The 26,611-nt window shown below is 36.7% G+C and overlaps 1 protein-coding gene across 1 annotated transcript in view; it reads right to left on the reverse strand.

Moving 5' to 3' along the window:
- LOC106085046 (uncharacterized) overlaps positions 1-25,786 on the reverse strand; it is a 319,563-nt gene extending 293,777 nt beyond the window's left edge. The window contains 1 exon segment of the mRNA XM_059364246.1: positions 25,128-25,786. The gene's annotated coding sequence lies outside the window, so the exon portion shown is untranslated.
- Positions 25,787-26,611: the final 825 nt, after the last annotated feature.

Consider the following 26,611-nt stretch of genomic DNA (forward strand, 5'->3'; position numbering starts at 1 on the left):
AAAGTGTTAATCAAATGTGAACGTTTACAAAGAGTTTCAAAAAGAACACACCTTAGATTTTAAATCAGTTTTTCGTTATTTGTTCCCAATAGGAGCAGTGGTGTGCGTTCAATACTTAGACGTTTGAAAATATTTTTGCTTAATTTAGATTTATTCATTTAAAATCCAGTTAATGATAAATAAATAAATGCTAAATGTTTGCATTAGAACGAAACCAGTAAAACCACTTTTCAAAAATATGACTGACTGGGTATTATGATTGTTTGATATTTCAAAATGCATAAGGTTTGTGTCTTAAGTCTTTCGTTAGAATGAGTTAAGGCCTACAACTAAACTCGTATTAAACATCATGAATGTAAGACCTTGCAAGAAATTCAAGGAATAGAAAGAAATGCTGGATGGTAGCCTCACCACATGATATCACTACCAAATTATTTCTTTAACATTCACAAGCAACCTGTATTGTCTGACTTGTCGTGTTGTCTCTGCATCTGCAGCTAAGCAAAAAGTCAGCATGAACGAAAAACGAAACGAAACGAAAACAACCATCACTCACTTATATGGCCCGTATAATTCAAACATAAATACATATTTTGAAATTGAAAACGAAAACCTTTATGCCGATGCATAAAAATTTGAAAGACAGACTAAGAAAAAAAGCAAAAAAAAACATTTGCCAAACCAAGTGAACTGAACGAACGTTCACGTCCACATCCACCACATTATAGCACACACAGAAATTGAGAGAGAAGAGAGATCACATCACATCACATCACAGAGATCGCCAAACGACCAACCAGTCTTAGGTGCTGTGTTACTTTGGTTACTGTTATTGTTGTTCTTGTTGCTGTGGTATTTTTCTGTTTCGATCTTAAAAAGACCGGCTTGTTCAGCATGACATCATTTCGTATGAAATTCAGACAAAACTTTTGTGAGTTCGCACTCTTCACGGCATTACCTTCTGATTTAAGCTTTGCAATATATTTTGACCACTTAAATCGCATGATTGTGGTGATGACGTTAAAACGCCAATGTGACAACCAAACTTTTTGGTCAGAGAGTCTGCATTGAATTTTTGGTCAATTACCAAAAAACCAACATACATTGGCAATAAAGCCATAAAGAAAGGAACAAAAACAGCAGCAACAAAAACGCATTGCTCATGTGTTCGAAACTGGTCCCTTATGTTTGATACTTTCGCTTTTTGTATATCAAGTCCAAATGTCCATTAAGAATTGGTAATTTTTGTGGTTTGTTTTTGATTTCAAGGTTTTCGATTTCGTTAAGCTGGAATACGCAGAAAATATTTTGTTTTTTTTTTTTTTTTTGGGCAAAGAATGTCCGCTGTGAAATGGGTAAACATGGACCTTGCTGCCAGAAAGGATGCTGCCTATCAGTTTCATGTAAGATTTTTTTACGGGTATGACGCAATGTTTGAAGAGAATGGTATGCCAAAGTTAAGAAGGCAGAAATTCCTGGAAGCAGATAAGAAAATATGGAAATTTCCCATGCGAATGTGCATTCCGAGAAGGATTTTTGTTTTTTTTTTTTGCAAAGGCATAATTATGGTTCTATGTTTCTTGTGAGCATGATACGTATGCCAAACGTTTTTTTTTTTGATTTTTTTTTTGGTTTTGTGATTGTTTTAAGAGCTTTTTTATGTCACAATTGAAAGCCTGTAGAATTCGGGGAATATTTTCGTTTTAATCTGGGCACCATTATTAAAAAGTTAGAGTGCTGGATTTTTTCTTATTGGTTGGTATGTGAATTTGAAGGTCATCTTATGAAAATTAAAATAAATCAATTCTATAGGGGAGATTTGATAACTGTGTCCAAGAGTCGTTTATGAAAGTGAAATATGTTCAGTATACTCTGTTATTTCAACATGAAGAAACTCACAAATGAGTAAACACTGCAAATCATGGAAGTTGATTATCAAAATTTGTGGTCTGGGACAATAAAAATGCTAATTTCCCCATAAACATTCTGTTAAGGAACAGAAGCAAACTTCTCACATATCAATGAGTGCAGTCCGATTCAAGTTTTAGCTCAATGATAAGGGACCTCCTTTTCATAGACAAGTCCGAACAGCGTGCCACAGAGCGACACCTTTTTGGGGAGAAGTTTTTACATGGCCTAGTACCTCACAAATGTCGCCAGCATTAGCGGGGATAACCAATGCTGAAAATTTTTTTCGATGATCTCGCCAGGATTTGAACCCGGGCATTCAGCATCATAGGCGGACATGCTAACCTATGCGCTACGGTGACCTCCTGGGAAAACAATTTGATGAAAATACATTGTATCATCGAAAAATTTTGTTTATAAACAATCAAAACTGCCAAAATCAGTCAAAAATTTTAGCTACTTGAACCCATAGAAGAGTAGTGGAAGATTATACGCAGATTTGAACTATACTTATGACGGAAGTCATAATCGAACTCTACGTACATAATTTCAGATAAATTGGATAATAATAGCGCCCTCTAAAAGCTCAAGAAGTCTAATCGAAAAACCGGAAAAATTTTGCCTACACTGCCAAATTTCGTTTACTTAACCGAGCCCAGGTATGAGCATTAACGCCTACGAACGGCCATCCGAAGTAATTTTCCATCTCAAGTGATGGTATGGGCAACTGTGACCGCCGAGGGAGAACATCGGCGAGCCTGTCGTCAAAGTAATATACAATAGTTTATGAGATCGTAGGAGGCGGAAAGGGTCTTGGGAAACGCTGAGAGAAGGGATATCTGCCCATACACTGGGAAGATAAAGATAAGTCATTCTGTGAACCCACATTTCTTACACAGAATCATTCAAATACTTCGGTGAGATCCTCGAAGGAAAGTAAACTGAAAATCCCACATTTAAGAAGTGCGGAGAAGGCTTATAGAAGTTTGTGGTAGAGCCATAGGCTCGAGATGCGAACATATTCAAGAGCGGTCCACTGATTATATGAAACAATTCTAAGTTCTAAGATAAACAAAAGTCTGGTTTGGGGCAATAGTTAAACCTGGAAAACGCGCTCATAACGGGGCTGTAGACAATTACTGACTTCTAACTTAGTTTCTTAAATTGGCTATGACAAAAAATGTGTCCCATACCGAACGAAAAATAGCGTTCCAAGCGCCTCGATCATCTTTGCTCCTTCTAAAATCTCCGACACCAAGTTTCGGGGTGCCTTCCACTACATAATATTTCCATCGGGCTCTTGGCGTTTACCACCATGATCGCTGTCAAAAGACTTGTTTGCTGGGGCTTCTTATCCATTCTGGCAACATGACCTAGCCAAGGCAATCGTTGTATTTTGATGCGTTTGATGCAAACTGGTCCAAATATTTTACAAAGGATTTCTCTCTCAAACACTCCAAGCACTACCTCATCATCTTTCGCAAGTGCCCATGCTTAGAAGCCGTACAACAGCACGGGTAATATCGGTTTCATGTATAGTACAATTTTCGTCTGTCGAGAGGTGACTTTGCTCATCCTCATCTGCTTGCTCGGTCCAAAAAAGCATATGTTAGCCAATATTAGCCTTCGTTTTATTGCAAAACTGGTGCCGTTTGTTTCGGTTACGGCCTAAGTAGATAAAGTTGCTAAAGTTGTAGTTACCAACTTTCCATTTTCTTTTACTAATCGGGTTTACAGAGATTTGTGGGTGTTGATATCATACATTTTGTCTTATCTCCATTTTCTACCAAACCCATTTCGTTGCTTCCCTTTCGATACTTTACAACTATTGACAACAATCCCATATATATACGGATATTAGGTAAGATAGATGCTTCTCAATGTGCAGTAAAGCCATAGGCCCTATGATCCAGATAGTTCACTAGCACTGATAGTGTGGTGAACCAATAACGTGAAAAAAGTTTAACATATGAATGTTAATAAATATTGAGCTATGGGGAGAGCGCCCACAAACGGACTGGAGGCGTTTTTGGGCATCGGACCCATAGGTACATAAATAAGATATAAGGTAATGCTCTCGGCTAAGAGATTTGAGAAGTCGGGGGAATGGCTTAAAGCGGAGATTATTATCAAGGCTACAATGGTAATGGGGGATTAAGTTTAAGATCGGATAACTCGGACGACCATTAAGGTCGATGGTCTAAAGCAGCAAAAAGAACGGGTCAAGGCGTTAACAATGACGATCCAAATACGGAGTTTTTCTATCGCCTCCTCTGGATTATACCACGGCCTTGCAGTCGGAGGTGCAAGTGATCACAGAATGCGTGAACTGCAGATTTGTGCATAAGGAGGATCGGTCTATATGGTAGCTATATCCAAATCTGGACCGATCTGGGCCAAATTGAAGAGGGATGTCGAGTGGGCTAACACAACTCACTGTCCCAAATATCAGCGAAATCGGATAATAAATGAGGCTTCGAATTTAACCTGCTTATGGACAAACAAGTAAAAGCGTGCTAGTTCGGCCGGGCCTAATCTTAGGTGGTGAGTCACCATGGATTCTGCTTCAAATTTAGACAAACTAAATTTAGTTGAAGGGCATAATTTTAAGTAACATTAAAGCTTCTGGGAATCGAACAAGGATAATCGAGAGACCGGTTTATATGAGAGCTATATCAGGTTATAGACCGAGTTCGATCGTACTAGGCACAGTCGTTGGAAGTCATAAGAGAACACTGCATGCAATATTTAAGCCAAATTGGACGAAAATTACTGCTTCCAGGGGCTCAAGAAATCAAGAATGACAACTTTATCCAAACCTGAACCGATATGGCCCATTTGCAATCCTTAACGATCTACATCAATATTAAGTGTCTGTGCAAAATTTCATGCGGGTAGCTTTACGCGTTCGACCGTTATCGTGATTTCGACAGAAAATATATACTTTATGGGGTCGCAGATCAATATTTCGAGGTGTTACAAACGGAATGACTAGAGTAGTATGCCCCCATCCTATGGTGGTGGGTATAAAAAAGAATCTGTGCAAAGTTCCAGCTCAATATCTCTATTTTTAAAGACTTTAGCGTGATTTCAACAGACAGGCGGACGGACATGGCTAGATCGTCTTAGATTTTTTCAGCGATCAAGAATATATGTTCTTTAAAGGGTTGGAAATGGATATCTCGATGTGTTTCAAACGGAATGGCAAAATGAATATACTCCCATCCTTCGGTGGTGGGTATAAAAAACGTTACAGATTTGGATATAGCTCCCATATATCGCCTGATTTCCATTAGCTGAGCCTTTGAAATCGCTTTTATCAAGCGATCTTCTCAAAATATTTCACAAAGCTTTCCACTTTCGAAATCGGTTGAAATTTAGATTTAGCTCCCATATATATGTATTGCCCGATTTGGATAGGTATATCCTCCATATATATGTCTGTTCGATTTCGGGTAATATTGCAATAGTGTGGTCATTTTGCAACCGATGCTGACGAAAATTGCCACATATTCTCTTATTGCTGTTGATATTTTTAGTGAAAATCGGTTCAGATTAAGATATAGCTCTGTTGCATATGCATACATCGCTCTATTTACACTTATAGAGTCGTAATTTTTATCATGCTTAATCAAATTAAAGTTGGTTGTGTTTAAAATTCTTCATTTATTTGTACAAAATAAACAAAAAACTTTCCAATGATACTCATTATCATTGCCTCATAATCACTGTTTGGTGCGTTAACTACGATTTCATCAATTTTGAAATTTCCAAATTTTGTTTGGTGAATCACTACGTGTGGCGTAGGAAGTTATGGTATTTTTCTTGCATAAATAAGACATGCGCATCTTTAAGAAAATATTGTGTGGGCTTTTACGAGATGCACACAATCATCAATTATTCATAAACTACTTATTTGGCCATTGCTGTTAATCAACACTTAAAGGCCAAAAAAAAACGTTTTTGGTTTGATTTATGGGGATGTCGCGCCATCTCAATTGAGTCTATCTTAAAATTTTATACAGAAACTGGAGCAGAGATGAGCTTTGCATATAAGTTGTCATGATTCGCTAGCAACTAAACAAACAAAGTTGACTATTTGGAAAGTCAACATAAATCACTTGATAGCATCATGTGTTTGTTTTTTTTTTCTTTTGGATTTTTCAATTAGCAGTAATTTTAACCTGACTTTATATACAACCCACGCCAAGTACTTCCCAAGAAATTTCGTGTTTCAAGCCACTTAGTGAAAGTTGGTTTATATTCAGTTGGCAAAAAAAAAAAAACTCAAGTGAGACAGGATAAGTAAAGAGAACTGATGATACATTGTGAGAAAGAAAGATTCGAAAATTCAAGGGTAAAATTTGAAGCATTTTGTTGGCTGTTTGACATTTAAAGCCACCAAGACATCAAAAGCCACCAAGAGTATAAACGGAATGCTTAGCAAAAGTTTGTGTCTTAAGTCTTTTGTTTTATTATCACATTTTCGCACTATGAGAGCTTGCAGTTTTATAACACTGAATATCTTAAATTCAGGTATTTTTTGCGCAGCCCCAGTAATAGATATGAATTGATTTTTGAAACAAGATTTATATGTCATATTTCTTGTGTTGCTATAGTCGAAAACGATTATTTAAAGGTCATAGTTTTTTTGACAACAGAGAAAGTCCATTTAATGATATCTTTGGGTTTATGGTTTTTTTTTCAATTAAATTTTGTGTTTTCTTTTGTGTATCCGTTTAAACTCACAACACCTTAGTCCATCATCTTCAGTTGAGACCAGTCTTTCGCCCACATTTTACATGTTTTATTTTCTTTTTCATTACTTTTGAAGCCTACAATCAAATATGTTTGTTATTAATAAACTCTGATAGCCATAGATGCTGATTTGATTGGTTTTTTTTCCTTCGTTTGCATAACTTAGAGTCTGCTTGGCCATTGGCAATGATGATTTTGACATACGCTACGCCCACTACATAGCAAATTTTGTTAATTTTTTCCCCCCAATCTAAGTCTCATGTCTTCAGACACTTCTCTTACAAATTGATTTCATTTCTTTTAGATTAGCTCCAAGTTTCTTTGTTTGCCAATTGCGGCGTTGCGGCGAATACCATCAAATGTCTGTTCCACCTTAAGATGTGTTAACATGTAGGCGTTTACGCCAATTCCAATGTTAAGTTGAATTTTTAATTTAATTTTATTCTCTTGCTTGATTTGACAATGTTCTTGTTTAGCTCCTTTTTCTAAGCACATTTTCACGACAACAACTTACCAATTATGGCAAGCAATAAAGGCCATGTGCTCTTTACTTTTAAATCATAAGACCTTGAAAAGATCAAAGATTCATATGTACAGCATATCAAAGGTGGTGAGGGGCAAAAACAAGATTACAAAAGTTTTTGTGGTGAAATCCTGGTTGTGAAATTGATTATACATCGAGAGCAATTGCCGAAAGACATGATTAGGGAGTGTATATATGGTGCACGGGTGCTTGTGTCTTAAGTCTTTTGTTAGGTGTAACCATAATTTTAGTGCAATTAATAAAATAAAAACATTACTTGGGCTATCTTTTCAGCATAACATTTTCATATTAAAAATGTTTTTATAATTATAATCTTATTAATTTTTGGTTTAAATAAATATTTAAATAACCTTACCGTTAGTTTAGGGAGTACTTCATTCTATAGTGCTTACCTAAAAATAATGAAAACAAATAATTAGCTTTTTTATTAATAAAAAAAATTGCAAAGCTTAAGAATATATATAAGAAAACATTATTACGGTTGCTCCTAACGTTCTCTACAACCATGAAATTCTTGACAATCTTTGGTTTTCAAGAATAGACAAAAACTGTGTTTTTGAATAAATAAGGAAAGAAGAAATTTTACCCAACTGCTAGTGTCCGACGTTGGCGGCGACGAGGATACCGCAGAACCAATTCCTGATGATGGTAATGCAAATTTTGCCCATGAACATTCCATTAAGGAACAGGGGCAAACTTCTCACATATCAATGAGTGCAGTCCGATTCAAGTTTAAGCTCAATGATAAGGGGCCTCCTTTTTATAGCCGAGTCCGATTGGCGTGCCGCAGTGCGACACCTCTTTGGAGAGAAGTTTTACATGGCATAGTACCTCACAAATGTTGCCAGCATTAGGAGGGAAAACCACCACTGAAAATTTTTTTCGGATGGTTTCGCCAGGATTCGAACCCAGGTGTTCAGCGTCATAGGCGGACAAGCTAAACTCTGCGCTACGGTGGCCTCCATGATGATGGTATAGAATGTTTACCTCCTAATCCGAATGAGGTCCAAGTAGCAGTGACCCGACTAAAGAACAACAATAATGCAGCAGGTGCCGATGGGTTGCGCGCTGAACTATTTAAGACCAAAGGCGACACGCTGATAAGGCGTATGCATCATACGCGATGATTGTAACCCCAGCATACGATGTCCCCTACACAAGAAAGGAAACAAGGCGGAAAGTGCCAACTACAGGGAAATAAGTCTCCTCCCCATCGCATATAAGATACTCTCGAGCGTACTGTGTGAGAGATTACAACCTAAAGTCAATGAGATAATTGGGCCCTATCAATGAGGCTTCAGACCTGGTAAATCCACCCTGGAGCAGAATTCAATACTGCGCCAAATCCTGGAAAAGACCCCAGAAGGACAAATCAACACCTACCATCTCTGTGTTGACTACAAAGCCGCCTTCGATACTCCTTTACGTTCAAAGGTATTTCAAGCCATGTCTGAGTTTGGTATCCCTGCAAAATTAATAAGACTCTGAAGAATGACACTTGCTGATACGCGTTCCTCAGTAAGAATAGGAAAGAATCTCTCCGAACCATTTAATACTAAACGAGGTTTCAGACAAGAAGACAGCCTATAGGGTGATCTCTTTAATATCCTGCTGGAGAAGATTATACGAGATGCAGATGTGAATAGATATGACACACTAATCACAAGAGAACACATGCTACTCGCCTATGCCGACGACATCGATATCATAGGTCGATCACCGGAAGTAGTAACTGCAGCCTTTGAAAGAATCGAAAGAGAGTCAGTGAAAATGGGTCTGGGTCAGTAAATGAAGATAAGACGAAATGGATGGTTTTCAACTCCCAAAAAGCCTTGCACAACCGAGCAGATAAAGAAAATGGGGAAAGTTGGGAACCACAACTTTGACACAGTCAGTAACTTTATCTACCTCGGCACCGTCGTAACCGAAACGAATGACACCAGTTTTGAGATTAAGCGAAGAATAATACTGGCAAACAGATGTTACTTTGGACAAAGTAAGTAGTTTAGAAACAAGGCCACCTCTCCACATCCGAAGATTACTCTATACAAGACACTGATACTACCCGTGTTGTTATTTGGTTCTGAAGCATGGGTGCTTGTGAAAGCAGATGAGGCAGTACTTGGAGTATTTGAGAGAAAGATTCTTCGAAAAATATATGGACCAGTTTGCGTTAATGGAGAATAGGGGCGACATATGAACCACGAGCTGTATGAGCTGTATGACGACGATAGTATAGTTATTCGCATGAAAATACAACGGCTGCGTTGGCTAGGTCATGTTGTCAGAATGGATGAAGAATCTCCAGCAAAGAAGTCTTTTAAACGCAAACACGGTGGTACAGACGAAACCGGGAAAACCAAAAGCCCGATGGAAAGATCAAGTGGTCGGAGACACCTCGAAACTTGGTGTCAGAGATGTGGGTCAGTGCTTTGTGTTAGGCTCTTCGACATTTTTATACAACTTGGCCCTGATCGCTCCAGATTTGGACCGATATATCGATTTAAAATCTTGGCCCTATAAAAAGCGCATTTATAATCCGATTTCACGGACATTTGACACAGTGACTTATGTTAGGTTTTTGAACATCCGTGTCGTTTATGGTTCAGATCGGTTTATTTTTAGATATAGCTACTAAAAAGACCAATATTTTGTTAAACACAATTGAACAATGACTTGTACTTGTAAGTATTTGGCCCAAATCGGAACATGTTTCGACATAGCTGCTATGGGGCATAAGGTATGCATTTTTCACCGGATTTTGACTAAAGGTGACACCTTGACACCTTTTTACTTATATTATCAGACCTCGTACAGTACTATTTTAGAGAGTTATTAAAAACCTTAAAAATTGATGCCAGCGCATGTGCTAACACCAACTTAAAAAAATACTCTAGCCTAATTTTGAGGTGTAAAACTATTTCCTAACTGTTAGGTTATTTCATGGGGTTTAAGGTGAATATTTCAAGTGTCACCTGTCATTAATCTATGAACTGCTGACATTTTTAATTTTTATTGCATAAAACAACCACAATGACATTTAAATTTTAAAAGGGTTAACATGATTTTGCACGTTCCTTATATAAACCAGTTAGTGTTTGTACTTAAAAATGGAGTAGTTAAGAAAATAATGAATAAATTACTGACATTATAACAATTCAAATGTCTGTGTTGTAAGCTAACTCGATTTTCTTATTATTTTGCAATCAAATACCAGGGTGATTACAACAAACCTTCATTTCTTTCGCATACACAATCATAATTTTCCGCCGTTTTAGCAACCCACACCAAGAAATTCACATTTCTTAGTTTTTTTTTTACGATCCGTCATGGAAAGGCAACTAAAACAGAAATGAAGAGGAGAGTATGACGAAAACAAAAAAAAAAAAAAAAACGCAATCTCAACACCAAACATACAAAAAATTACCCTAATAGACTCAAGTGAAAGTTTTGCACCTTTGGCGAAGAGCGGTTACGCGAAAAACCAAAATAAAATAAAACAAAGCCAAAACTGCTGAGCCGAAATGCAAAATGCCAGAAACAGCAATAGCGACAAGCAATTTATTAGCAGTTTTATTTACTACAAATCTTTCCTCCTTCTTAAATGCTTCAAAAACATGCTGCTCTCACCCCGGCAGTGGAGCTGAAAAATTTCAATGGAGTCTTTGCATATGGCGCAGTACATTTAAAACTTCCCCACTTTGCAAACTACTTTTGTTTAGTTAAGGGCATAGAAACAATGAATGAATATCTGAAAGCTGAGAAGAGCAGCAACAAACACTTCAAATATGCAAATGTTTTTTGTTAAAAATCAAACAAAAAACAACAACACACACTGATTAAGTGTATTTCATTATTTCCATATGGAAGGTCTCAGAGCCAAATGTTTTTATTAAGCGGCAGGGTGAAAAGTTGCTCTGTTCAGTGTATTTGCTTGGCTACTTTAGTTGCTGTTGGTGCTCTTGCTGACATCGCACACTCCATTTTCTTTATAATTTATTGTTAAGTGTTTGTCGTTTTTTTTTTGTTTTTCTTCATTTCGCTGCAGCTTTGTGCCTGTGCTTTAAATCATTTATCTAAGAGAGTAAAGTGTGTCATGAGTTCACGTTTAGTTGTATTGTGGCTGATATTTATTTCTATTTCAAGTTTTCTCTTGCTCCTCCCTCAATGTGAGTGAGTGAGTGCCTTGGCATTCGAACAAAAGATATCTGGCTTGTGTTGAGCCGGTTAGAGACTTTTTAAGTTTCGCCTACTTTAAGCTGCGTATCCCGGGGGCTAGCACTTTGAAGTCCTCCTGTTTGAAGAGCAACAAATCATGCCAACAATAATGCGGTCATTAAAAAAATGTTTGTGCTCCATAGAACCTGTGCAAACAACTGGATGGTTTTTATTCACGATTAATTGAGAGAAAGAACAACCATTAAAAAAGCTCCATAGCTAAAGGCCTAATGACAAGAATCAGAAGATTTGAAATGAAGTAAAAGGTAGCTGCTAGAAATCATCATTTCTACAGCAATTTAATGTTAGAAGCTCTTTTTTTTTTGCTGAAAGTGTGCTTGAGGGTTTATAATACAAAAGTCATAGATTAATAAAATGAGTTTGTGTCTTAAGTCTTTTGTTAATATAAAGAAAAAATTTACTCATTTATAGAAGATTAGATCAAGAAACGAAATGAACGCTTTTTTCTCTCTCTTTTCACCATAGAATGAGATTATATTGTAGTTACTTCATCATTCCCTTTGTAATGCCTAGAAGTATGGGCTTTATCTAAATCACCCTGAAAATTTTTGGTAAATTTTTATTTTATCGCTTTTTTTCTCGATGGAATTTCATAAAAAGCAATCCTCCAATTTAACGTATTCATCATCTAGAGATGGAGGCCACCGTAGCGCAGAGGTTGGCATGTTCGCCTATGACGCTGAACGCCTGGGTTCAAATCCTGGCGAGACCATCATAAAATTTTCTGCGGTGGCTATCCCCTCCTAATGCTGGCGACATTTGTTAGATACCATGCTGTGTTCAAACTTCTCCCCAAAGAGGTGTGTGGAGGCCCTTTATCGTTGAGCTTTAAATTTGAATCGGTCAGCACTCTGTGATATGTGAGAAGATTGCCCCGGTTCCTTGATGGAATGTTCATGGGCAAATTTGCATTTGCATCACCCACAGAGCGCACTTCATAACCGAATGTAATAAAATGTAGCATTTTCCAAAGAAATTGACAGTCTACTATGGATGATAATGCATTTATATTTATTTTTATAATAATAACAAGTAAAAAGGCGTTAAGTTCGGCCGGGCCAAACTTTGGATACCCACCACCTCGGGTATATATGTAAACCACCTTTCATCAAAATCCGGCGAAAATTGCATGCCTTATGACCCATAGCAGTTTTATGGAAATATGTTTCGATTTGGATCAAATACTAAAAAGTACAAGCCATTGTTCAATTGTATATAACAAAATATTGGTCTTTTTAGTAGCTATAGGGTTGCCCAAAAGGTAATTGCGGAGTGTTCATATAGTCGGCGTTGACAAATTTTTTCACAGCTTGTGACTCTGTAATAGCATTCTTTCTACTGTTAGTTATCAGCTGTTACTTTTAGCTTGCTTTAGAAAAAAAGTGTAAAAAAAGTATATTTGATTAAAGTTCATTCTAACTTTTACTAAAAATGCATTTACTTTCTTTCAAAAAATCCGCAATTACTTTTTGGGTAACCCAATATATCTAAAAGTAAACCGATCTGAACTATATACAACATGGATGTCGAAAAGCCTAACATAAGTCACTTTATCAAATTTCAGTTAAATCGGATTATAAATGCGCCTTTTTTGCCAAGGACTTTAAATCGAGATATCGGTCCACATGGCAGCTATATCCAAATTTTGATCGATCTAGACCAAATTGCAGAAATATGTGGAGGGGCTTAACTTAACTCTCTATCCCAAACTTCGGCAATATCGGACAATAAATGCGCCTTTTATGGGCACAAAACATTAAATCGAGATATCGGTCTATATGGCAGCTATATCCAAATCTGCACCGATCTGAGTAAAATTGAATAAGGATATCGAAGGGCCTAACACAACTCAATGTCCCAAATTTCAGCGAAATGAGATGATAAATGTGGCGACATCGGACAATAAATGCGCTTTTTATGGCCCCAAAACCAAAACCGAGAGATCGGTCTATATGACAGCTATATACAAATCTGGACCGATCTGTGCCATATTGCAGAAGTATGTCAAGGGGCGTAACCTAACTCGCTGTCCAAAATTTCGGCGTTATCGGATTATAAATGCTCCTTTTATGGGCCCAAAACCTTAAATCGATGGATCGGTCTAATGGCAGCTATATCCAAATCTGGATCGATCTGAGCCAAATTGACGAAGGATGTCAAAGGGCCTAACCCAACTCACTGTCCCAAATTTCAGCGAAATGAGATGATAAATGTGGCTTTTATGGGCCTAAGACCCTAAATCGACGGATCGGTCTATATGGGGGCTATATCAAGATATGGTCCGATATAGTCAATCTTTGAACTTAACCTGCTAATGGACAAAAAAAAAGAATCTGTGCAAAGTTTCAGTTTAATATCTCTATTTTTAAAGACTGTAGCGTGATTTCAACACACAGACGGACAGACGCACTCACATGGCTAGATGGTCTTAGATTTTTACGCTGATCACGAATATACTTTATAGGGTCGGAAATGGATATTTCGATGTGTTGCAAACGGAATGACAAAATGAATATACCCCCATCCTTCGGTGGTGGGTATAACAAGTAAGGAAGGGCAATAGCCAGGCATTGCCGACTTTATAAAACCCTACCCCTATTCCATAAGTGAACATTTTTTCAAGAACTTCAGCATAGGTTTTCGCATGGATTATAAAATAATCGGCATCAAATTTCGAGCAAATTATTTCAACATTGTAATAACTTCGACAAGGTATATGTGTCTATGGAAGCTATGTATTAATCTGAAGAGATATTTTAATAAAAAACGTCAATAGTCCTAAGGGAATTATATGTGCCAAATTTTGGGAGGATTGGTTGAAAGATTAGCAAATTATTGCAATATTATTCAAAATCGAACGAGATCTATGTGCATTTGAACCAGTAATATCGAGAGTCTTTGGAGAATCTTTCGTGTCAAATTTTGAGAGAATCAGTTGTACTGAATCTTGGGAACCCACCACCATAGATTTTGCTTAAAATGTATACAAAATAAATTTAGTGAAGGACATACCAAACTTCTGTCAAACCAGCAAAAATGAAGGCTTCTAGGAACCGTACAAGGATGATCGAGAGACCGGTTTACATAGGAGCTATATCAGGTTATAGACCGATTTGGAACGTATTCGACACGTTTGTTGGAAGTTGGAACAGAACACCGCATGCAAAATTTCAACCGGAATCGAAATCGGCTTCCAGGGGCTTAAGAAATCAAATCGGGAGATCGTTTTATATGGGAGCTATATCAAGTTATAGACCAATTTGGACCGTACTAGACACGGTTGCTGGAAGTCTAAATAGAACCCGTACGTTTAAAATTTAGGCCAATTCAGATGAAAATTGAGGCCTCAAATCGGGAGATTGGTTCATATGGGAGCTATACCAGGTTATAGACCGATTTAAACCGTACTTGCCACAGATGTCAGAGGTCATTAGAGAACATCATGTGCAAAATTTTATTCAAAGCGGATGAAAATTGCGGCTTCCAGTGGCTCAAGAAGTCAAATCGGAGGATCGGTTTCATTGTGTCCGTCAGGACAGGTCACTTTCTAATCGGAAAACATGCTGACAGACTGAAGATTGCCAGCAACGACTTTTGCAGAAGCTGTCAGGGCATCGAAGAAGAAGAGATTATAGAACACCTTCTGTGTGTGTGTCCCGCACCAGCAGTTAGAAGGAGCTCTACTTTAGGTTCTCGTTTCGTTGAGAACCTGTCTGATTTTGTGGATGCGAACATTCTCAAGTTATTGAGCCTTTTCAAGCGACCTGAATGGTTGAACGGTAGGATTGATTTTGATGGATTTCTACAGAGGCGTTCAGGTGGGAAACCTATCCTAACCTAACCCAACATATTTTGGTCTAATTCGTGCAAAATCGCAATAACTACAGCTTTATAAGTATTAATCGAGCTGTGCATATATTTTTATAAGATTTACTAGAAACGTCAACCGTCTTAATAGAGTAAAATAATTAAAATGTCGTGAGGATAGATTAAACAAGTTAAAAGCGTTCTAAGTTCTCACATATCAGTGAGTGCTGTCCGATTCAAGTTTATGCTCATTAATAAGAGGCCTCTTTTTTATAGACGAATCCAAACGGCGTGCCGCAGTGCGACATCTCTTTGGGTAGAAGCTTTTACATGGCATAGTATCTCACAAATGGCGCCAGCATTAGGTGAGGATATCTACCGCTGAACATTTTTTTTTTTGTGGCTAGAAACTATCTAATGGGAAGTCATAGCAAAAATCCCCTTGGATAAGAAATGCGTCCTCTAGAGGCTCAAGAAATATATTCGGGAGATCGCTTTATATGAGAGCTATATCATCTTTGAACTGATTCGAACCATTCTTGGCACATAGGAAAATTAATCGCACAAAATTTCAGTTAATTCGGATAAGAGTTGCGCCTCTAGAGGTAAAGAACTATATTAGGGAGATCAGTTTGTATGGGAGCTACATCGGATTTTGAACCGATTGAAACCATACTTGGTACAGTTGTTGGAGGTCATAGGAAGAATTCATTGTGCAAAATTTCCCGCGGGAACAGGAAAAACGAATAAAAGCGTGGCTTCTTTAGTCTGCCTCGATTTCAAAGCATTTTCATTTAGATGATGTTTGATGATACTCACACAAACACAGTTTGGTCTTTTCAACAGTGTCCATCACTGCTCAACAGTGTTAGTGTGCCCATCATTGCTTTAAAGGACTATGAGTGGACATATCACATAGGTTGTCTGATCTTTGCAGTGAGAATCAAGCAGACATCTTTGCCATTAAATAACTTGTGGAGTGGCTAAGATATAAAGTTTAGGCGACATTTGACAGAAACATCTTCTCAAAAGTCAGAACGTTATTCTGAAATCATAAATCACCCTCTACGCTCGAGACGGCTGTACAGTTCAAAATTCACCAGATTTTGGTGGATAGATATTCCTACTTCTGACGCCATTCCAGAAGTATTTGAGGACACGTAAAGTCTGCCAAATGTGATACCAAGTAGTTTGGAATAGTTGGATGTCATATGAAATTGCTGCTTTTGTCCAGAACTGAAGTCTCACTTATCATGACCGTTATGACAGAATACTGTCCAGTTGAAAAACATGCTGATAGACCAAAGGTTGCAAGTAACGATTACTGCATCAAGTAAGAGGCAACTATAGAACTCCTGCTGCGTGTAGGTGTCTCTAACAGGCAAGTGGAAGGAGTTCAACTTTAGCTTCTTGTTTCGTTGAAGATTTATTTGAATGAGCGGATGTTAAAGCGATCTGACTAGTTCAGAGTAGAAACTTAAAGACATATTACTTCTCTTTTTGCTGTGGTATCACAATGGACTTAAATGTGTAATTTTAATTGCAGAATATCACTATCGTCTTTAAACACCGAATGGGGCTAGGTGTTTGAACAAATTTTCATGATGACTACTGTTATGACTTTTTACAATATTGTATTGGGTTGCCTAAAAGGTTAAAGCAGGATATTAAAGAGATCACACGATAGGCTGTCTCCTTGTCTGAAACCTCGTTGGGTATTAAATGGTTCGGAGAGATTCTTTCCTATTCTTACTGAGGAATGCGTGTCAGCAAATGTCATCCTGCAGAGTCTTATTAATTTGCAGGGATACCAAACTCAGACATGGCTTGAAATACCTTTGAATGCAAAGGAGTATCGAAGGCGGCTTTGTAGTCAACAAAGAGATGGTAGGTGTTAATTTGTCCTTCTCGGGTCTTTTCCAGGATTTGGTCTAGGGTGGATTTACCAGGTCTAAAGCCGCATTGATAGGGCCTAATTATCTCATTGACTTTAGGTTTTAATCTTTCACACAGTACGCTCGAGAGTATCTTGTATGCGATGGGGAGGAGACTTATTCCTTTGTAGTTGTCATATTCCGTCTTGTCTCCTCTCTTGTGTACGGCACATAGTATTGTGAGGTTCCAATCATCGGGTATGCGTTCTTCTAGCCTGGTCTTAAAAAGATCAGCGGGTAACCCGTCGGCTCCTGCTGCCTTGTTGTTCATAAGTCGGGTCACTGCTATTTGGACCTCATTCTGACTAGGTGGTAAACATTCTATACCATGTACATTACTATCCACCACATTTTGTACTCTCCTGCACTTTTTTCCTTTGGTTTTACTAACCAAATATTTCAATTTTTTTTCATATTTCAATATAAAATCCAACTAATGTAAAACGGGCCTTACAATTCTTGTTACAAAATCATTTCTAATATGAAATGAAAAGATTAAGAGCCAAGGCTGCTACGTGTTTCTGTCAAAATGACAACATCTTTGATCTTCAATTTATTGTTAACAAACATTTCTAAGACTTTACACTCCCTCGTTAGCGTTGATTGATGTATTTGTCTTTAATTGTAACCTCTTCTTTGTTTCAAACAATATCAGGCACATTGGTTCTCTACTTTATTACACTGCTGACATCACATTGTTTATTTATTTTTTTGTGTTTTTGTACTCTATTGGCAAAGCAATTGAATTTTGCATTTTTCCACTACTGCTCATCTTGAATTTGTAATTTGTATTTCTTTTTATCTGAATATGACGTTATTGTATACTTTTTTCGCATAACATTGAGGCATTAAACAAATACAAAATTAAAAAAAAAACACAACTCTAAGCTGTATATGAAAGTGAGGTTTGTTCATTTATTTTCACATGGCAATAACAGGGAAAACATGTGCTTGAGAGGTTATTGTCTGATGTTTGCTGGGATAATGGGTAATGGGTCACTGACAGATTTAATGGTGTGAGTTTGAATTTGAAATTTTCATTGAAAGCCTGCGATAACTTGGAGCCTCAACTATTCATTTGTCAGCTTTTGGATTTGGATGTTATCAACATGAGATAATAGTTATAAAATTGTATGGCTTCTTCAATGTATGGCTGGTGAGAGGTGGTGGTGTAGTAGCATCAGTGAGTGAGTTAGCACTCGATTTTAATTAAATAAGCAAATTCATCTAAAAGTAAGTTAAGAAGCCAATTACTTGCTTCAGGTTATTAATAAACCGATTTTATGGGTTTTTTTTCCAGTATTTATTAAAAATGATTTTAATGATGTTATTACATGTATTGAGTTAAGGTTATTGCTAAGCCCAACTATTGTTTGTAGTTTTCTTACATTGAACTTAAGTGGTTCTTCCAGTCAGACTTCATTCTATTCCCTAGTCTTCTTGTATAAAACTTAAAATATTTCACATTCAAAGGCATCGCTTTGTATTTTGTATGGCTGTAATATGTTATTTAAGAGAAAAAACATATAGAAATATTCAAAGGCACGTGTAAGAATTTGTGGTTATTTTTTTTTTTTTTTTTGTTTTTCTAAAGTGAATTGGTAATAAAAACTAATAGCTATGACAGTGGGGAAGGGTTATGGATGGCAAACAATTGTATTTTTCAATTAAGCAAATTAAAGATGTGGAAAAATCTACATTAACTGATTTACAGCTATGATGGGAACACTTTTATCAATTTGGAAAATTAAGTCTTTGAGCTCAGATAAAGAAATAAACGGGTAAAGTGGCGTGTATGTGTAAACCACCTTTCATCATAATCTGTTGAAAAATGCATAATTTATGCTCACATAGCAGCTTTAACAAAATATGGTCCGATTTGGGCCAAGTTCGACATGGATATTAAGTGGTCTATTAAGTACAAGTCTTTGTTCAATTTTGTAGAACCAAATATTGGTCTTTTTTTGCAGCCATATCTAAATATAGACCGATCTGAACCATACACGACAGGAATGTCGAAAAGCCTAACATAAGTCACTGTGTCAAATTTCAGCGAAATCGGACAATAAATGTGCCTTTAATGGGGCCAAGACTTGAAATCGAGAGATCGGTCTATATGGTACCTATATCAAAATCTGAACCGATCTGTGCCAAATTGAAGAGGATTGACGAAGGGCCTAATATAACTCACTGTGTCAAATTTCAGAGAAATCGGACAATAAGTGTGACTTTTATGGGCCCAAAACCTTAAATCGAGAGATCGGTCTATATGACAGCTATATCCAAATCTGGATCGATCTTGACCAAATTGCAGAATGTTGTCAAAGAACCTAACGCAACTCACTGTTCCAAATTTCGGCGAAGTCGGATAATAAATGCGCCTTTTGTGGTCCCAAAATTTTATATCGAGAGATCGGTCCATATGGCAGCTATATTCAAACCTGGACCGATCTGAGCCAAATAAAAAAGAAGGATATCGAAGGGCCTAACACAACTTACTGTCCTAAATTTTAGCGAAATCGGACAATAAATGCGCCTTTTATGAGCCCAAGACTTTAAATCCAGAGATCGGTATATATGGCAGCTATATCCAAATCTGGACCGATTTTGGCCAAATTGCAGAATGTTGTCAAAGAACCTAACGCAACTCACTGTTCCAAATTTCAGCGAAATCGGGCAATAAATGCGACTTTTATGGGCCCAAAACCTCAAATCGGCGGATCGGTCTATATGGGGGCTATATCAAGATATAGTCCGACATAGCCCAAACAATATTGAAAATTTTTTTATTATCATACAAATTGCAAATTTTGCCCCATGTGATGCACAAACAAACCATACTTTGGATACGGTTGAGTATTGTATGAGCAAGTAGACTTTTGAAGCACCGTCCACCAGACCACAAAAACATATAGTATTATAGGTTTTCCAATTGCAGCATATACACAGTGCATGGCACGTGATTTAAACCCCCCAACTTTTCCCAATAGCTCTCTTACAGGTGTATTGGGCAAGTGTTGCCTTTCTTGCCCTTTCCGAAATGTTGGCTTTGAAGTCCAATTTCCTGTCCAGCAGAACTCCCATGTATTATGGGCTTTGTAAAGCAGATGAGCTTGCGAGACTAGGAACTACCTTACACATTCTAGGGAAACTGGAATCTGTGGGTATGCCTCTAGCGACATGTAAGCTAAGTTTTCAGGACCAGGCCCGAAAGACAACGAATGATAGATGGTCACAAAGAGGGGGCTGTGAGCATTCCAAAACTATGTGGCCTAATCTAGACTTGAAGAGATGTACCGCTATGCTGTCATTGGCTAGAAAAGACGTCTCAGTCATTGTGTCCGTCATGACAGGTGACTGTCTAATCGGAAAACATGCTGACAGACTGAAGGTTGCCAGCAACGAAGCAGTGAGGACATCGAAGTAGAAGAGACTATAGAACACCTTCTATGTGTGTGACCCGCTCTAGCAGTCAGAGGGAGTTCCACTTTAGGTTCTCATTTCTTTGATAACCTATCTGATTTAGCGGACATGAACATTCGCTTGTTATTGGGCTTTTTAAAGCGAATTGGATGGTTCAACGGTAGGAACTAGAAGGCATCTTCCTTCTTCTGTTCCTGTGGTATCATAATGGACGAAAACGTCTTAGTGAGTCCGATGGCAGACTGCCACTTTAACCTAACCTAACCTAACATGGACAGACGGACATAGCTAAATCGAATCAGAAAGTGGTTCCGAGTGGATCAGTATACTTATCAATGGGTCTAAATCTTTTCCTTTTGGGTGTTACAAACACATCGCTAGAGATTCGGGATGAGTAAAAGTACGGCAATTTTTTCTACTAAAAATTGGAAATACCCTTCGAGTTCTGAAAATGCATAGCCCAGATACCCCGGTTTGCTTTTTACTTCATATGTTCCCTAAACTGCAAGATATATTTTAGACCAAACAAATAAAGCTTTATTTTTTGAAAGGTTGTGAGAGTGAGAGGTTCCGAAATACATCAGATGAAGGAAAATTGTGTGATATTTTTCGCCATAAACTTTTAAATGATGTTCACATAAGGAAATCTTTAGGCAATCAAGAGATTGTTGAAAGGCCTATAAAATTCGTTAATTTTAACCTTATTTTAAATTTGATGATAAATCTTCAAAGGGAATAAAATTGCTTAAAGATCATATAAAGTGAATATTTTAAATATATTTCTTCAGAAGATATATTCGAATATTCTAGCAATTCCATAGTGCACCCTTTACTATGGAATTGCCCAAATATAACATTTTTTCAACACAATTGTGCGAAAATGATTATATAAATTTTTTTTTCTTTTTTTTAGTTTTAAATCTTAGAAAAATAACTCTAGAAAGTAAATCTGCCATAAATTTTTAGGATTTCAAAGTGCTCTAATCTAGGGAACTATGAAGGCCAGAGGTCTTAAAAATCCTTTGCGTAAAAATTCAAATTTACTTGTTTGACTCAAAACTGGAGAGTGTGCCCTCAAAAATGGCATTTCTCATTTGATTTGTTTTATTGTACATGCTGTGTCTTTTTTTATACCCACCACCGTAGGATAGAGGGTATATACATTTTTAAGAAATATCAATTTCCGACCCTACAAAGTATATATATTTCGGATCGTCGTAAAATTCTAAGACGATTTAACCTTTAATTTGTTCAAAAATTAACATGGACAGACAGACAGTCGGACATAGCTAAATCGAATCAGAAAGTGATCCTGGGTCCATCGGAGTATTTATCAATGGGTCTGGCTTTCTTCCTTCTGCGTGTTGCAAACAAATGCAGTAAGTCATAATACCCAGTACCACAGTAGTGGTGTAGGGTATATTAGCAAATTTTAGCAAATTTTTATGTTTTTCAGCATCTGTCTGTCCGTCTGTCCATGTTAATTTGTGTACAAACTACAGGTCGCAATTTTCATCCCATCGTCTTCAAATTTGGTATGGGCATGTTTTTCGGCCTAGAGACGAAGCCTATTGAAATTGGAAAAAATCGGTTCAGATTTGGATATAGCTTCCATATATATGTTCGTCCAATTTGCAGTAATAATGCAAAAAATAGTCATTTATTAACTGATTCTCTCGCAATTTGGCAGGAAGTATTTTCTTATGACTCTCTATATTACTGGTAAACTTCATTGAAATCGGTTCAGAATTGAATATAGCTCTATCGAAATTTGTCAGGAAGGATTTTCTTCTGACTCTCAATATTATTGGTGAATTTCATAGAAATCGGTTCTGATTTGGATATAGCTGCCATATATATTTTCGTCCGATTTGGAGTAATACAGCAATAGAATTGTAATTTGTTCACCGATTCTATCGAAACTTGGCAGGAAGGATTTTCTTCAGACTCTTGATATTATTGGTAAACTTCATAGAAATCGGTTCAGATTTGGATATAGCTGCCATACATATTATCGTCCGATTTGGAGTAATACAGCAATAGAATGGTAATTTGTCAACCGATGCTCTCGAAATTCGACAGGAACGATTTTCTTATGAGTTTCGATATTACTGGTAAACTTCATAAAAATCGGTTCAGATTTGCATATAGCTCCCATATATATGTTCATCCGATTTGCAGTTATAATGCAAAAAAATTGTCATTTGTTCACCGATTCTCTTGAAATTTGTTGTAAAGGATTTTCTTCTGACTCTCAATATTATTGGTGAATTCCATAGAAATCGGTTCAGATTTGGATATAGCTCCCATATATATGTTCATCCGATTTGCAGTAATACAGCAATAAAATGGTCATTTGTTCACCGATTCTCTCGAAATTTGGCAGAAAGAAGTTTCTTATGACTCTCAATATTACTGGTGAATTTCATAAAAATCGGTTCAGATTTAGATATAGCTCCCTTATATATTTTCGTCCGATTTGGAGTAATACAGCAGTAAAATGGTCATTTGTCCACCGATTCTCTTGAAATTTGTTGGGAAGGATTTTGGTAACACTCTCAATATTACTGGTGAATTTGATAAAAATCGGTTCAGATTTGGATATAGCTCCCATGTATATGTTCGTCCGATTTTCAGTAACAATGCAATAGAATAGTCATTTATTAACCGATTATCTCGAAATTTGGCAGGAAGGATTTTCTTATGACTCTGAATATTACTGTTGAATTTGATAAAAATTGTTTCAGATTTGGATATAGCTCCCATATATATGTTCATCCGATTTGCAGTAATACAGCAATAAAATGGTCATTTGTTCACCGATTCTCTCGAAATTTGGCAGAAAGAAGTTTCTTATGACTCTCAATATTACTGGTGAATTTCATAAAAATCGGTTCAGATTTAGATATAGCTCCCTTATATATTTTCGTCCGATTTGGAGTAATACAGCAGTAAAATGGTCATTTGTCCACCGATTCTCTTGAAATTTGTTGGGAAGGATTTTGGTAACACTCTCAATATTACTGGTGAATTTGATAAAAATCGGTTCAGATTTGGATATAGCTCCCATGTATATGTTCGTCCGATTTTCAGTAACAATGCAATAGAATAGTCATTTATTAACCGATTATCTCGAAATTTGGCAGGAAGGATTTTCTTCCGACTCTTAATATTATTGGTGAATTTCATAGAAATCGGTTCTGATTTGGATATAGCTGCCACATATATTTTCGTCCGATTTGGAGTAATACAGCAGTAAAATGGTCATTTGTTCACCGATTCTCTTGAAATTTGTCGGGAAGGATTTTCTTATGACTCTGAATATTACTGTTGAATTTGATAAAAATTGTTTCAGATTTGGATATAGCTCCCATATATATTTTCGTCCGATTTGGAGTAATACAGCAGTAAAATCGTCATTTGTTCATCGATTCTCTTGAAATTTGGCAGGAAGGATTTTCTTCCGACTCTGAATATTACTGGTGAATTTAAAAGAAATCGGTTCAGATTTGGGTATAGCTCCCATATCTATGTTCGTCCGATTTCCAGTAATTCAGCAGTAAAATGGTCATTTGTTCACCGATTCTCTCGCAATTTGGCAAGAAGGATTTTCTTATGACTCTCAATATTACTGGTAAGCTTCATAGAAATCGGTTCAGATTTGGATATAGCTCCCATATATATGTTCGTCTGATTTCCAGTAATACAGCAGTAAAATGTACAACGCTTTCCTCGACGAATTCCTCAATATCCATAAAGTGTGGTCGAAATCGGTTCAGATTTAGATATAGCTCCCATATATTTGTTCGTCAGACTTTAGATAATTTGTTGTCATGTTGTCAACCGTAGTTACTACATTGTGAACATATTTGCTTTGCTCGAAATTTGATGCAGGAATTTTAATAATCTATCTGGATACATCCGCCAAGGTCCATCAAATTTGTTTCAGAATTAGATGTAGCCCTCCCTTTTGTGTTTAATAGGGTAGGTGTAGGGTATTATAAAGTCGGCACCGACCGACTTTTCCCTTTCCCTACTGTTTTTTTTTTTTATTGAAACAATAATTTTTTAATTGTAATCAAGATTTTTACACAATTGTCGAAATAATTTCCAAAGTTCTTTGATGTTTAACTTTACGAATGGTTTTACAAGAATTTCCCAAATATTTTAGTATTATATTGTGCTGAAGTATGATATTAACTGTCCTGTTTCTGTTTGTTTTCTTAGGTAGTTGTTATTTTAAAAACACTTTATTTTGTAGTCCTTATTTATGGGATTTTTTTTTTAAATTTGGTTTTTCTTAAAATTTTTCCAGCACTTTTCTGTTTTGTGCATACTGTTTTTCTCCCAGTTTTTCCCCCAGTAAACACAGAACTCAGAATTATTTTTAAGTTATCCTTGTAAAGAAATAAAAAACTAAAAAATTTGTTTTTTTACACAAAATATTAAAAAAAAAAATAATTTTTTAACACTGCAAATGTCCTTTAAGAAATAAATTTTAAACAATTGCTCACCATTTTCTTTTAACAAAAATAATCCAAAATTAGTACATGCTTTTGCCAGCTTGTTCAGCCACACAAAACACAAGAAAGAATCCACAATTGATGTGTTGTTAGCGGGAGCGTTTTTCCTTTTTTTGTGTTGGCTGTTTTACAAACAAACACTATTTTGCCAATTTTAAACTCTCAATTCTTTTTTTCCAATTTTATTTTATTCAACACTTTTCAATGATCTCTTTTTTTTACTGTTGTTATTGCTGTTATAGTAGTAGTAGTTGTTGTTGGTGTTGTTAATATTTTCAACTAAAATCAGATGGAGGAAAATTAAAAAAAAATTTTTTTTTTCGTTGTTTAGATAATTTCCAGCTCTAGGTTTATTTGGTGGAAGCTGAAGCAAACCAAAGCAAACTTTCACTTGGAAATTTTGTTTCTTCTTTTTTCGACTTCACACACTCTGATTTTTTCCTTCTTCTTCTTCTTCTTTAGTGCCCAAATTCAATTTGTTAGGCTGTGTATTTTTTCTTCTTCTGTACAGATTCGCCTCAGACTTCACACACACTAAAGTCAGAGACTCTGTCTGCTGTTGATGTTTAAAGCAAATGGTGTTTGATCTTAAGACACTAGTGTTAAGTGGAAAGAAAATCTTCAAAGATTTCGCTTTCCAGAAAATCCAACCGTACCGCACGAGCGCTAAAAACAAACTGAACGTTAGCAATTCAAGTCGAAAGCAATCAGGCTTTTAGCTGTCTTCAAACCTTTAACAGTTAATGAGAGCGTGTATGAAGGCACATTCAACAGGTGTGTTAAACCGTATACCAAGCTAGAGGTAATGTTAAGTTAACAGAGTTGGGTTGCAACTGTTAGTTGGGAGTTGTATTCTAGCCTTCTTGCCATGGCAAAGGTGTTGTGAAGATGATTATGATGATGATGATCATGTCGAACAGTGTGTGATGTGAGCATGCCCTGAGTTTGATGGCTGTTGTATTGTTGCCCACTCACTCTCTGTGGTGTGGTTTAAGCCAATTTTGGTAAGTTGTCTCAAATTCCCAAATATTATACCCAGAGAGCGTAATCTCTGAAGAGGGATTTTTTTCTATTTCTCATCTTGCTGGCCAAACCGAAAAATGTTTGCTGTTGAAAGGGGTCTCTGATTTTCTTTTTGAATTATTCTTTGATTTTGGCAGATGTTAAGAAGTTGTTAGAAATTAACGCCTAACATCATTGTCGCTTCCAACCGTTTTACACTCGGCTCACTGGATCTTTGTATGATGGTACGTTTTTTTTTCTCTCGTGTTTTTTTTTCATTTTTTTCTCTCTCTCTCTTCTCTAATTTGCAATCTATTGTAACAGGTTATGCGAGTGTGTGGTTAGAGTTTGCCTTTGAAATCCATCCATTAAATCAAGTTTATTGACGCAATTTAAGGCTTACGTTGTTCGCTCTGTTATTTCAATGTGTGTACCTGTGTTGCGCGGCATTGGTGCGGAAAAATACATATTTC

The sequence above is a fragment of the Stomoxys calcitrans genome, chromosome 3 (genome assembly GCF_963082655.1).
Source record: "Stomoxys calcitrans chromosome 3, idStoCalc2.1, whole genome shotgun sequence".
In the NCBI taxonomy this organism is placed as follows: domain Eukaryota; kingdom Metazoa; phylum Arthropoda; class Insecta; order Diptera; family Muscidae; genus Stomoxys; species Stomoxys calcitrans.